Below are 14,181 nucleotides of genomic sequence, written 5' to 3'. Positions count from 1 at the left end.
TGGTTGCCTGTTTCTATGAAGCTTGCTGCTCCTCCAGCTCCTTTAGCTGCTTCTTCCACCACCACCATCTTGCTTCCAATCCTTTCCTATCTTGTGCCATCCTCATAGTCTGACACACTTGAACGTATTGTTGCCGTCATAGTGTCAGCCATCTCATTGAGGATCTTGCCCTCTTTTGCTGACCCTCCACCTTTCCAACCATGGTGTCTCTTTGCAAAGGATAGCATTTCCTTGCAACATGCCCAAAGAATGTGAGATGACATCTTGCTGTCTTAACTTCAGTGAGCAAAAATAGACATTCTTGTATTCTTTGCTTTTAACCAGAATTTATGTAATTGATATTAATAATGATACCCCTGGTGTCATGTCCTTGTCTGAACCTCACTTGGTAGTTCTCTGTTACTGTACTCTTCTAGCCAGTTTTGGATGATCTTCAGCAATGTTTTGCTTGCTCTGATATTAGTTATACTGTACAACAATTTCCCCATTGTGTTGAATCACTTTTCTTGGGAATGGGAATAAATATAAATTTCTTCCAGTCAGTCAGCCAAGCAAATGGTCTCTAATTTTCCCAACAGACAGATGAACATGCCCAAGGTTGCATTTGTTACTTGCAACATGTCAGTTGGTATCCCATTGGTTCCTGGGGCCTCATTTTTTACCACTGCCTTCACTGACGCTTGAACGTCTCTTTTCATTAACATTTGTTCTTCTTCATATTGTACTTTATGAAGTTATTCAGTGTCATATAGTTCTTTTTGGTACAGTGACTCTGTGTATTCTTTCCATCTTATTTTGTTGTTTCTTTGATCATTCAAAATTTTGTCCATACTATCTCTCAGTATTGCATGCAACTCATGGCTTGACTTTGTTTTTCATATATTTCAACTTTAGAAATGCAGAGCTCTCTTTGCACATTCTGATATGGTAATTTGCTTTGTTTTCTCGAGCTGTCTTTTAAAATCTTGCTTTCAGCCCTTTTATTTGAACATCTCTCCCCTTTGTACTTGTCATGCTAGTGTAATTTTTGGAGTTTTTTCTGACATTCATTTTGACCTTTTCTTATTCTTCTGTCTTTGGAATGGCTTTTTGTTTTCTTCATGAATGATATATTTGATATCATCCTATAACTCATCTGGTCTTTGATTCTTAGTGTTCAATACCTCAAAATCATTTTGGAGATGAATTTTGAATTCAGGTGGGATAGACTCAAGTTGGTGTTTTAGTTCTTGTGCACTTGTTTTAATTTTCTTTTAAGTTTGATTTGAACTTGTACATCAGCAACTGATGATCTGTTCCATAATTATCACCATCTGTTCCTTCCATCTTCTTTCAAAGCTTCATGTGTCATTCAGTATTTTCCTAGAGTCCTTCACTATTTCAACTTAAGGTTTAACTCTACTTTTGTACTTTCAGGTTGAGAAATGAAAATGGCCATTTGAATGCTACTGTTTGTTTACTTCATCATTTCTTTCTTTTTCACTAGTTCACATTTAAGAAAAAGTTTCAGAGTATCTTCTGACATCTGTTTTAGTCCTTTTTCCTTTCTTTTAAATAAATTTTTACTTTCTTCATGTATGGTGTCCTCCCACACCTTATGTTATCTTTGGTCATCAGTGTTTGATGTGTTAGAACTATTCTTGAGTAGGATTCTAATTTCAGGTATGATGTGTTTAAGGTCATACTTTGGCTGTTATAGACTTGTTTCCGTTTTCTTTAGCTTCAAGTTAAATTGGCATATGAGCAGTTGATGATCTGATCTGATGTGCTGGTGGCCTTTAGTCTTGTTCTGACTGATACTAACCTTTTACATTGCATGTATAATTAGATTCCTGTGTATTCTCTCTAGTGAATCTGTCGGTGTTTATATGTTACTGAGAAAAGTTTTCCAGTGAGTTATGAATGTTTATTTATGGTTGTAAAAATTCTGTCACATGTTATCCCAAATCATTCCTGTCATCAGGGCTATATATATTTTTTTAATTTTCCCCATGCATTTATTTATAAAGGAGAATATGAACATTATTTTTAAGTACAGTTTTATAGTGAAGTGTTAATGTTTTTTGGCTTGCATTTGAAAGTTTCATTAGTATCTGAATAATATGTGAATTCACTACTGAAATCTTGCCTATCTTACCATACGTTGATTATCACTCATTAAGTTTTTATATTCTAAGCCATGATATAGAAATAGGTATAAGAGAACATTGGTGACATCATCTGACTTTATTACTGGACTTTTGGCTTAATTCTTTAAGATTTTAAAACAGTATTATGATAGGAAGCAACAGAATTACTTTTTACTCTGATAAAAATGAAGAACCAAACTGAGTCTTCCACTGTTTTTTTTTTTTTTAAGAAAACACACTTGTAATAAGCAACAGTTGAGATCTTGTAAATTATTTAAATGTTAATATTTTCTTTAGCAATATCACAGTTTTTTTACAATGTTTGTGTTCAGGGAACCTACAATCCATAAATTTAGATATCCTGAATACAAAAGAATGATAAATAAGATCTTCACGGAAACATATTTTGACATCATAATGCCACTGTGTAGACAGCTTAATCTTGGAAATCTACAAGTTCTGCTTGTAAGTCAATGACCAGGTATTTATATGTAGTTGGGTTTGTTTTACTTCTAAACGTTTCTTTACTAATTTTTCTAAAGAAGAAAGGTGCTCGTGTGCATCTTCTGGCACAAGGTTCCTAATAGAATTTTCAAATTCAGAAAGATACTCTGTCTTTCTTCCACTTGGGCCAACTGTGTTAAAAATTTGTTCAACAATATCTTGGGGGTGGGGTGGGGGGCAGGCCCAAGATAATTTGGATTATCACATGTTCCAATATATAACAGCACACTGAATGGCTCTGTTGTGGGATCTTTTGGGTAGAAAATGACAGTTTCATTCCTGTATCCTCCTTTCTCTCTGAAGTCAAGGTATGCTTTCACTTCCTCTTCCTTTCCTGCTGGCAGTTTGTAGGCAATGCCCCATACACAACCCTCAGGATCTTCAACAAGTGTCACAATTATTTTAGCTTGCTTGGGAACCCATGGTGGTCTGTGCTGCCCTGCCAGAAGTGTCTGCTGTAGCCTGTGATGTGCCCAACCAGTTTGTCCTGATAGGGGAAGTCCACCCTCCATATCAGGGACCTGTAACCAAAACCCTAAATGCTCAGCCAGTTCTTGGCCACAGGACACCATTGTCTGCAGGGATCTCGGCACCCTCCTCCTTTTTACACAAATTTTACTTTCCAGTTACTAGTAATTGCAGTGTGTTTTGATTGTATGTTTGATCAGTATCAGATTGCAAGTTTATTTTAAAAATCTTCACTTTATTCATCTTTGGCATTAATGTTTGGTATATAAATTCATCAGAACAGATCAAGGAAACACTGTATGGTTCAAAATTGGGAAGGATGTATGCCAGGGATATGTCCTGTCTCCATACCTTTTTTCAACCTGTATGCAGAACAGATTATCTGGGAGGCTGAGCTTTATGAGGAGAAGTGTGGCGTCACGATTGGTGGAATATCTATCAACAATCTGTGTGATGCAGATGACACAACGCTGCTTGCTGAAACTGAGGAGGACCTGAAGCGCTTGCTGCAGAGGGTCAAGAACTGCAGCCTACAATATGGATTGAGGCTCAATGTCAAGAAGACAAAGATTCTCATCACTGGACCAACTGGCAGCATCAGGATGGATTGTGAAGAGACTGAGATTGTTCACAGCTTTAGTTTGCTTGGCTCCACAGTCAACACTTTTGGCACCAGCAACCAGGAAATGAAAAGATGTATTGCAATGGGAAAGTCTGCTGTTAGGGACCTCTCCAAAGTACTAGAGAGCAATGGTGTCTCTTTGGAGACTAAGGTGCATCTGATACAGGCCATGGTCTTTGTTATCACTTGTTATTTATCAGAGAGTTGGACAATGACCAAGGAGGATAGAAGGAGAACTGATGCCTTTGAGCTGTGGTGCTGGAGAAGAGTATTGAATGTACCATGGACTGTGAAGAAAACAAACAGATTCATCCTGGAGAGGGTTAAACCGGATGGCTTCTTGGAGGCAAGGATTCTGAAGCTTTGTCTGACATACTTTAGACATGTTGTAAGGAGGGACTGGTCCTTGGAGAGGTCCATGTTTGGGAGGGTGGAGGGACAGCGCAGGAGGGGAAGGCCCTTTATGAGGTGGATTGATTTAGTGACTGGGGTAATCGGGATGGGTGTATCAGAGACAGTGCGATTGGCACAGGATAGAGCAGGGTTTAGGGCTGTTGTACATAGGGTTGGTATGAGTCGCGAATGACTCAATGGCACATAACAACAACAAGAACAACAACATATAAATTTGAATAATTTGAATCACCACTTAACAAATAGAGGGAGCTATAGTGGCATAGTAATTAGTGACAAGAGCTGTGTTGCAATTCCAAGGGCATGAAGTTTGAATCCTCCATGGCAAAGAATGGGCACTTTCCTCCCATGTGATTTGCTGCTTCTGAAAAGCTGCTGAAGGGTCAGCTCTGAGTTGGTTCTGACTTGATGGCACAACAACAAAAACTTATCTACCGGTTTACTGACTTGTTTGGTGTGTAATGCTAGAAACTATGCCAGTGGTGTTTCAAATACTAGTAGGGTCACCCATTGTGGGCATGTTTCATTGGGACTTCTGGACTAAGACATACTAGAAATAAAGAATTGGTGGTCTACACCTAAAAACATTGTTAGTGTTCCTCCAGCTGCTCCTCAGGAGAGGGATGGGCAGTCTCCTCTTGTACGATTAGCCTCTGAAAACTTGCCAGAAGGTCAGCTGTGGGTTGATTCTGACTGGACAGTACACAGCAATATTCATAACTTTGTGAATAGCTGTGGAACATTGTCAGAATTCTGAAGGGTAAACCCCACATGTTAAGTTAAAAGGCATTCTAAAATATGACTTGGAAAGAGTTACCTCCTCAAGCTAGAGTTGACCTTAATGATGTGAATGGAATAAAGATCTCAAGACTGATTTGTTGTTGCAGCTTGACTTAATATGAGAAAAAAACTGCTGTGAATATCCATTAATAATCTGAATGTAGAATACATGACTCCTGGATCAAGAAAAATTAGAAGTTTCAGCAATGAAATGGGACACTTGAAAATACATATCCAAGGCATTCGATGAAGTGGATTGGCATTTCCCATTTTGAATCAGTCATATGGTCTGCTATGCTAGGAATGACAAGTTGAAAAGGATCAGTGTCAAATTCATTGTCAAAATATTATTTCAAGAGATATTTTGAAATACAAACCCTGTCAGTGATAGAATAATATCTGTATCCCTACGAGGAATGCCAGTTAATATGATGATTTAAATTGTAGTTAAATAAAATAAAAAATTCACCTCTAGACACTGAATAAGGATGACAGAAGAATTGATGCCTTTAAGCAGTGTTGTTGAAATAGAGCACTAAATATCCCAAGGACTGCCAAAAGAATAAACAGGTATATCTTGAAGAAGGTTCAGTCAGAGCACTCTTTGGAGGCAGGGAGAGTGGAGCTTTGTCTCACATACTTAGGGCATGTTGCTAGGAAAGGCTATTCCTTGGAGAGGGACATTATACTTGAAAAGATAGGGGAACGGTGAAGGGGAGGAAAACCCTTAACCAGTTGGATTGACACAGTGATTGCAGCAATGGGCCCAAGTATATCACTGATTGGAAGGTTGGCACAGGACAGGACAAAATTTCAGTCTATTCATAGGGTTGCTATGAGTTTTACTTAACTTGATGCCACCTAACAACAACAGCAAGTCACATTCAAGTGTTCAGAATATGGCTAGTGGCTACCATATTTAGTAGTACAGATAGAGAACATTTTTATCTCTGTATTAAGTTCTGTTGGACAGGGTTGTAGAGAAATGTTGGGGCAGTTTTATTTGGTGACTTTCTGTTTGTCTACAGAGCCAATGAGATGAAGCTTTCCCATACACTTAGTTCGCTGTCAACTCCAGCTCCTTTGCCCTGCTTAGAGAATACTCATAAACCTGGAGTGGTTAGAATCTTAGAAACCAAATAGTTCTTTAATTTAGAATGGGCATGGCTCCCCCCACCCCAAATTGTTTCAGAAATTCCAGTGTGCTCTCTAATGATGCTATGCCTTGTAGTTTGGTCTTAAGAGAGGCCAGCAGGGGGTCTTTTAGAATATTATTATCAGATGAATATCATAGTGACCTGAGGGGAGAGACAAGATACTTCTTTGTGGTGTCCCTACTTTTCTGGGAAGTATTGGGGGTAGGGACAGGATAAAAGGAACCTATATTATAAACAGTTACTCAGAATTCTGTAATTTTTTTTAATCCCTAATTGCTGAGCTAAAATAATATTCTGAGAGATCTAATGGAGGTTTTGGAAATAGCTTAACAAAGGAACCCCTGAACATTCTTCACCTTGAAAACATTAATTAGTAGCATTCTCAACTGCTCTTGGTAACATAGATGTTCTATTTAGATTATATTGGACCAAGATTCTTTTCTTTAGTTTAAAAAAAGATAGACTTAAATTTGCTTTATTGCCAGTATTGCTTCTTTCCTTTTTTCTTTTTAATTTTTATTAGCCTTTTATTCTTCTGAAACCTTGCTGCCTTTGATCCATTCTCATACATTTATGAGTGCTTTTCCTTGATGTTGGTTACACCTCAGATGGAGTTTCTGGACATTTTTCTGGACAAATTACTCTTGTGAAAATTAGCAATGAGTCAAGGGCTCTGACTATGTAGGTTCAACTTTCCCATCTGTTTTTGAGTGCTGACTTTATAGGTCAACAAAATGAGCCTATGTAGTTATTCATAAAGTAGAAAATGCTGCACGCATCAGTGTTCCTCTGTTGTTTATAAGGTTTTAACAAGCCTGTTATTTTGAAAGTGAATGGTCATTCCTGTTTCTCAGTCTCTGAATGCTCCACTGAAACTGTCCACCCTGGGTGACTCTGCTGGTATTTGAAATACTGGTGGCATAGCTTACAGCATCACAGCAACCTGCAAGTCACTCAGAAAAGCAATCTGACAAGTGCTATACTTGTAAGTAAAGTGCTTTACTGCTAAGTAAAAGTAAATAAGTGCTGTACTTCTTAGAGCAAACAACAAGCAAACATATACATACCTAACTTACAAAATAAGGTGTAACATGTAATCCACTCTCCCCCTAAACAACATACAGATAAGTGTCAGTTACCTTTAATAGCAAACTATAAAAACAAGCAATCATACAGGTAGAGTGTGGGTGTCATCTAGCTCTGGCAAGAGTGGGAAGCCTCTGGCTCCAAGATGGATGTCAGAAGAGACTCCAAAAATTGAACTAGAATATTGAGAAGCCAATGCAAAGGGAAGAATTGAAATCCCTGTGTAACAGAGATGAACAGATTTCAAAAGGTAGGTCAAGAAGACAAAGTTACAACAAAATGTGCGAATAACTGGAGTTAGAAAAGAAAATAGGAAGCATTTGCTTGGCATTTCTCAAGCTTGAAAAACAAATTCAAACCTGAAACTTCAATGCAGAAGGATTCTTTGGGCATCAAATGAGGATGGAAAGAATACACACAATCACTGTAACAAAAAAGAATTGGTCTTCAGTAATGTATGATAAAGAACCAGTGGTAATAAAAGTAGAATGTCAACCTGCGATGAGGGCATTGGCAAATAATAAGGTCTCAGAAATTGATGGGATACCAATTTACATGTTTCAACGAATAGAAGTAACTCTGGTTATCCTCACCTGTCTGTGCCAAGAAATGTAGAAGACATTGGCCAACTGGCTGGAGGAGATCCATATTTTTTTCCCATTCCCAAAAAGGACTATCCAACAAAATGTGGAAATTATCAAACAGTGTTGTTGTTGTTATGTACTGTCAAGTTGCCTGTGACTCATAGTTACCCTATGTACAAACCCTGCTCTTCCTGTGCAAATCTTATTGTTCTGAAACACTTACTCCTATAACCCCAGTCACTGAATCAAGCCACCTCATCGAGGGTCTTCTTCTCCTGCACTGTTCCTCCACCCTCCCAAGTATAACTTCCCTTTCCCCTCTTCAAGGACTGATCCCACTTTTCTTTTCTTTTTTTTTTTTTTTTAAACAGTCCCTCCGTAGGACTATCCACTTAGCTTTGTATCCAAAGACGAAATTTGTAGGTGAAAGGAGTTAGCCTTCGTTACAGACTGGTTAATTTCAGGGTCGAAAATATGGAACGCTTCACTAATTTGCGTGTCATCCTTGCGCAGGGGCCATGCTAATCTTCTCGGTATCGTTCCAATTTTAGTATATGTGCTGCCGAAGCAAGCCTGATCCCACTTTTTAACATGCCCAAAGTGTATCAGTACCAAATTGAAGAAAAATCTTGCTGAAGAGATAGATATATATATAAATAAATTGGCTAGAACAGCACATTAATAGAACTGCCAGAAATTCAAGCTGGATTTAGAAGAGTCAGTGGCAACAGGGATATCATTGCTAATGTAGATAGATCTTGGTGGAAAGCAGAGAATACCAGAGGATGTTTTAATGGCTGTGCAAAGGCATTTGATTGTATGGATAAAAAATTAATCTAACATTGGGAAGAATGGGAATCACAGAATTTTTAATTGTACTTACATGAAACATGTATCTAGACCAAAAAGCTGTTGTCCAAACAAAGCAAGGGAACACTGCATGGTTTAAAATCAGAAAACGTGTATATCACAGTTGTATCCTTTCTTTATACCTAGTCAATCTGTATGCTTAGTGAATCATTCAAGAAGCTGTACTCTATAAAGAAAAATGACGCATCAGGATTGAATTATAACCCACATTACACAGATGATACAATGTTGCTTGCTTAAAGTGAGGAGGACTTGAAATGCTTTCTACACAAGATAAAAAGACTACAGTCTTCCATATGAAGTGCATCTCATTATCAAGAAGACAAAGATCTTCACCCCTTGACAAATAAGCAACATCATAGATGGAGAAACTATTTATATTGTTAATGATTTTGTCTTACTTGGATCCATAATCAACACCCTTAGTACTATCAGTCAAGAAATTAAAAGACATGTTTCACTGAGGAAATTGGTAGTCAAGGATCTCTCAAAAATGCTAAAGAGCAACAATACCATACAAAGTACACCTAATTCAAGCCACAGTATTTTCAATTACTTTCAGTGCATCTGAAAGTTGGACAATGACTAATGATGGCAATAGAAGAATTGATGCCTTTGAGTTTTGGTGTTGGAGAAGAATACAGAATATCCCATGAACTGTCAAAAAACTCAAACATATCTTGTAGGAACTGCGAACAGGGTAATCCTTGAAGACATATGATAAGACTTTGTTTGATAGACTTTAGGGATCTTAGGAGGAGCTAGTTCTTAGAAAAAGAAATAATGCTAGGAAAAGTATGGGGTCAGCAAAAGAGAGGAAGACCTACAACAAGATGAACTAACACAGTGACAATATAAGAATGGGCTCAAGTATATCAGACACTGGATAGGGCAAACATTGTTCATAGGGTTACTATGAGTCATTGTTGACACAACAGCACCTAACAACAACAAGGTAGGAAGGAATGATTAATCTTAAGTACTTCAGTATTTCCAGAGTCCTAGATTTTAATAGATGATCATTGGGGGGAAAATATTCCTGTGGATAAGGAAATTTTGATCAATGAATAAGTACAACTAAGCAGATTTCTTTCTTAGAAGGTGCATAAGGTCTTTAATGTATTTATGGATTATATAACCTTCCATAGGGGACTATAGTATATATTTCCTGCATTTACTTGTTCATAAAACCCTTTTATGACAGACCATTTTAGAGACTTAGAATCTTCAATGTCTCAAAGTTAGATCAAACACTGAAGCCTTCAATATGGATTGCATTTCAACATCAAGAAAATAAAAATTCTCACCACTGGTCTAGTAGGCAACATCCTGATAGATGGGGAAAGCTTGACACTGTCATCTGCTTCATCTTATTTGGATCCTCAGTCAGGACGTTTGTTACCAGCAGTCAGAAGATCAGGAGACATGTTGTGCTTGGAAAGTCTGCACTCAGGGCATCTAGAGATACTAAGAAGTAGTGATAATAGTTTCAGGCCTAAGGTGTGCCTGATTCAGACCATGATCTATTCATTCTCTTGATAAGCATCTGGGAGTTGGACAATGAATAAGGATGACAGAAGAAAAATTGATGTCTTCAAGTTGGAGTGTTGGAGGAGAATACCAAATAGCCTGTGGACTACCACAATGACAAACAGGTATGTCTCGAACAGGGTGCATCCAGAGTGCTCCTTGGAGGCAAGGATGGCAAAACTTAATTTCACAGGCTTTGGATGGTTTTTTTAAAAAATTAATTTTAATGAAAGTTTACAGAGACTTAGGATTTCCAGTCATTCATTGAGGCACTTTTCCCCCCCCCCCCAAATCACTCTTCTCCTTGAAAAGAAAAACTCTTTCATTGTTATGAAGTCCCTCCCCCTAAGTTCACTCCACTAGGGAGCCTTAACTTCAGACTTCTGTAATGACAAGAATACCCTATTATATATGTCCCTTTTAAACAATTCTCTCCCTCATCTGTTTTAATGCAATATACAGCATTGTTCCCCTCCTTTTCTGTCTTCCCTAAACCCTGATGTCAGTCCTGTTTTACAACAGTGGCCCTATTCAATATTTGTCCTTTTTTATTTTTTGTTTCACTTAGCATAATGTCCTCCAGGGTCATCCATTTTGCATAATATTTCATGAGTTCCTTGTTTTTCCATGCTGCATAGTATTCCATTGTGTGAATATACCAGAACTTCTCTATCCATTTGTTTGTTGATGGGCACTTGGGTTGTTTCCATCTCTTTGCTATTGCGAACAAAGCCGCAGTAAACATGGTGTACATGGATATGTTTTTAGGAGAGGCTATTCATTGGAGAGGACATTATAATTGGAGAAGGAAAAGGTGGAGGGACAGTGAAGGAGATGAAGACCCTCAATCAGATGGATTGACACTGTGCCTATAGCAATGAGCTCCAGTATGTCAGAGATAATGAGATTGGCACAGGATAGAATATGGTTTAGATCTGTTGTTGACAGAGTTGCTGTGAGTCTCATTCAACTCAACAGTACCTAACAACAACAATTAAAGGACACCTATTTAGAAATTACAGAACTGTAGGATGGTGTTCTAAGAAACAAGAAAATACCCAGTGTGAGAGTGGGCCAATGGAGCAATTTTGTAAATACTTCTGCTTTTTTTCTCTCAGTGAGTATTTTTAACCCAAATAATATTCACTTAAAGCTCTCCTAAACTCACAGGCTCTTTTGAGACAGAAGAGCCTGAGAGATTTTGAGATTGGGATATCACTGGCCTGAAGATAAGGTAAAAATTACTCTAATTGTTGGTTGGTGTGTGTGCATTTTTTTAAAGGAAATTTTAGTGAAATTGCTAATTCAGTTCTATCTAATTTACATGCAAATTTTGCTGCATAGTTGCTTTCTGACTTACAGAACAGAGTAGAACTGCCCGATAGAGTTTCCAAGGTTGTAAATTTTTACAGAAGCTTATTACTACCTCTTACTCCTGTGGAGTTGCTGATGGGTTTAAATTATAAAGCTTTTGGTTACCAGTCAAACAACTAATGCTTGTGCCACCAAAGCTCCTCAGCATATATTTAATCTGCTAAGCATGTTTCTGCTTCAATATAAAATCACAGACTATAACCAAAAATGTTTACTGGCAGTTCTTGTAAGTTGGAGATCCATTAATGTCATTTAGAAAATATCCAAAGCTCTTGGGGACATTCTTATTGTCAAGGGTACAGGTTATATGTGCATCTTGCTTACATGTCTACAGTTTCACCAAGTGATCTTTTATTTAATTAGGCTTAATAGGACAGTCACTGGTTACAACAGCAACCCTGGCAATAGCTAAATACTATGTGTCTAGCACTAAAACTATACATGTAATAAATAATTTAATTCTCATAAAAATACAGTGCAGTCTTCCTTCTGTTTTTACTTCCAATTTATAAAGGTAGAAAAGTACTGAAGGCAATATGTGGTAGTGAGGGCTTTCGCTAGATGTATGTCATCAAGTTGTCCCTGACTCATAGTGTTGCTAGTGAGTTGTTGTTAGACACCATCAAGTCAACTACTACTCATAGTAACCCTATGAATGTTGTTGTTATTGTTATGTGCCATCGAGTTGTTTGCGACTCATAGCGACCCTATGTACAAGAGCCCTAAACACTGTTCTATCCTGTGCCAACCTCGCTGTCTCAAACACATTCATTCCCACCACTCCACTCACAGAATCGATCCATCTCATCGAGGGTCTTCCTCTCCTGTCCCTATGAATAACATATGGAAAATTTGCCTTTTCCTGTGCTGTCCTCATGATCCCACTGTGCCCATATTATTGTAGAGACTGTTTCAGTCCATCACTTTGTGGGTCTTCCTCTCTTTCTCTGAAAGTATGCCTTTCACAACATGGTGTCTTTTTCTAAGGAAATACGATGTCTTTTTCTCTCCTGACAACATGACTAAGGTGGTGAGACAAAGAGTCATCATCCTTGCTGCTAAGAAGCTTCCTGGTGCACTTCCTCCAAGACAGATTGGTTTATTCTTTTACCAGTCCAGAGTATATTCAGTACTCTTCATCACCACCATGATTTGAAGTTATTGATTCTTATTTGGTCTTCCTTATTCAGCACCTTGACTTGGGTCAGCCATGTCATACCTGTTGCACAATTTTTGAATATCAGTTTATATTTGTCAAGTGCCAGTGAATCCCAAAGTAGATTTTAGGGTATATTTTCTTGACTCTTTAATTGAGATTATGCTAACAGGGTTCAGATCTGCTGTTCATAGGGTCATTGTGGGTTGTATTAAACTTGACGGCACATAACAACAACAAACTTTTATAAAATCCTATGTAGTGTGTAAGATGTAATCGGTTATACAATTGATTTATTCACCTCAAAATATCTATCATGCTTTTTATAATCACTTTTTTTTAATTTAAGTGCCCTCTGCAGGGCAGTGTTAGATGTACTTTTCTCATTGAAATGCTTTTTTTAAAATTTTTTTTTTTTTATACAAATGAAAAGCTGAAAGCTGGCGCTTGGGAAAAGACCTCTCTCATGATGAAAAATGAGAAAGGCTGGCAGTGTACTTGCTGGAGGTGGGATTCCTTTGACACAAAGAAATAAAGTTATTATTGATTGATGGTGAGTTTTGGGCTAGGGATTGTGTTTATTTATATTAGGTCCTGGCTCCAAAGCCCCTGATTTCTTGGTTGAATCGCCTTTTAAGAAGAAAAGGTAAGGTAGAGGAGAAAAAGGCTCCCTGGGAAAGTATACAAAGACCTGTTTTAAGTTGGTTTGGAAGGGTTCTTAGTCCTTCAAGAAGCAGCACTTTGCATGCAATTAACTCAAGTTCTTAATGTAATCTGAAAGTTTCCCTCCCTCTACTCTAGAAAATTTCCTTTGCATGTTCCACCTCCCATGCCCAATTTCAGCATTGTGTAGTGTGATATTATTTATTCATTGGTCTGTGGAGTTGAACCATTTCACAGTTGATAACGTCTAGATATGGAGCTCTGGTAGCCTAATGGTAAGAAGCTGCTCAGCTCACCCTAAGGTATGCAGTTCTAATCCATCAGAAAGATGGACAGTCTTTTCCTGTGTGATTTACTACCTCTGAAAACCTGCTGGAGGGTCAACAACGAGTTGGTTCTAACTCGACAGTACATAACAACAACACCCTCTAGATAGAGAAAGATGAAGCAAAGGAATCTTTGGGTGGTGGTTATTTTTATTGAGTCCTTCATGTATCTTCCACTTTTTTAGACCATTAACTGTCACCACAGCCCTGTGATGTACATTTTAGTACATCAGTTGTATAGGGATAAAACAAACACTAAGACAAGTTAAATGGCTTGTTCAAGCCAAAACTCGTTTTGTGAAGTCTAATTTCGGAGGGTATGGATTTGGCTTTTCCCTTGGGCAAGAATCTAGTTAAATCATCCTTGTAAGATAGTTGTTGTTCTTGTTATGTGCCGTCGAGTCGCCTGCGACTCATAGCGACCTTGTGTACAACAGCCCTAAACTCCGCTCTGTCCTGTGCCAATTGCACTGTCTCTGACACTCCCATCCCAATTATCCCAGTCACTGAATCAATCC

The 14,181-nt window shown here is 38.0% G+C and overlaps 1 pseudogene; it reads right to left on the bottom strand.

Moving 5' to 3' along the window:
- Positions 1–2,579: 2,579 nt before the first annotated feature.
- The window catches only part of LOC102865673, a 37,375-nt pseudogene continuing 25,773 nt past the window's right edge, over positions 2,580–14,181 (bottom strand).

This window comes from Elephantulus edwardii, unplaced genomic scaffold (assembly GCF_000299155.1).
Source record: "Elephantulus edwardii isolate Elephantulus edwardi_28Jun2011 unplaced genomic scaffold, EleEdw1.0 scaffold00068, whole genome shotgun sequence".
Taxonomy (NCBI): domain Eukaryota; kingdom Metazoa; phylum Chordata; class Mammalia; order Macroscelidea; family Macroscelididae; genus Elephantulus; species Elephantulus edwardii.
The sequence above is the reverse complement of the archived record's forward strand: the minus strand, read 5'-3'. Positions and strand labels throughout refer to the sequence as shown.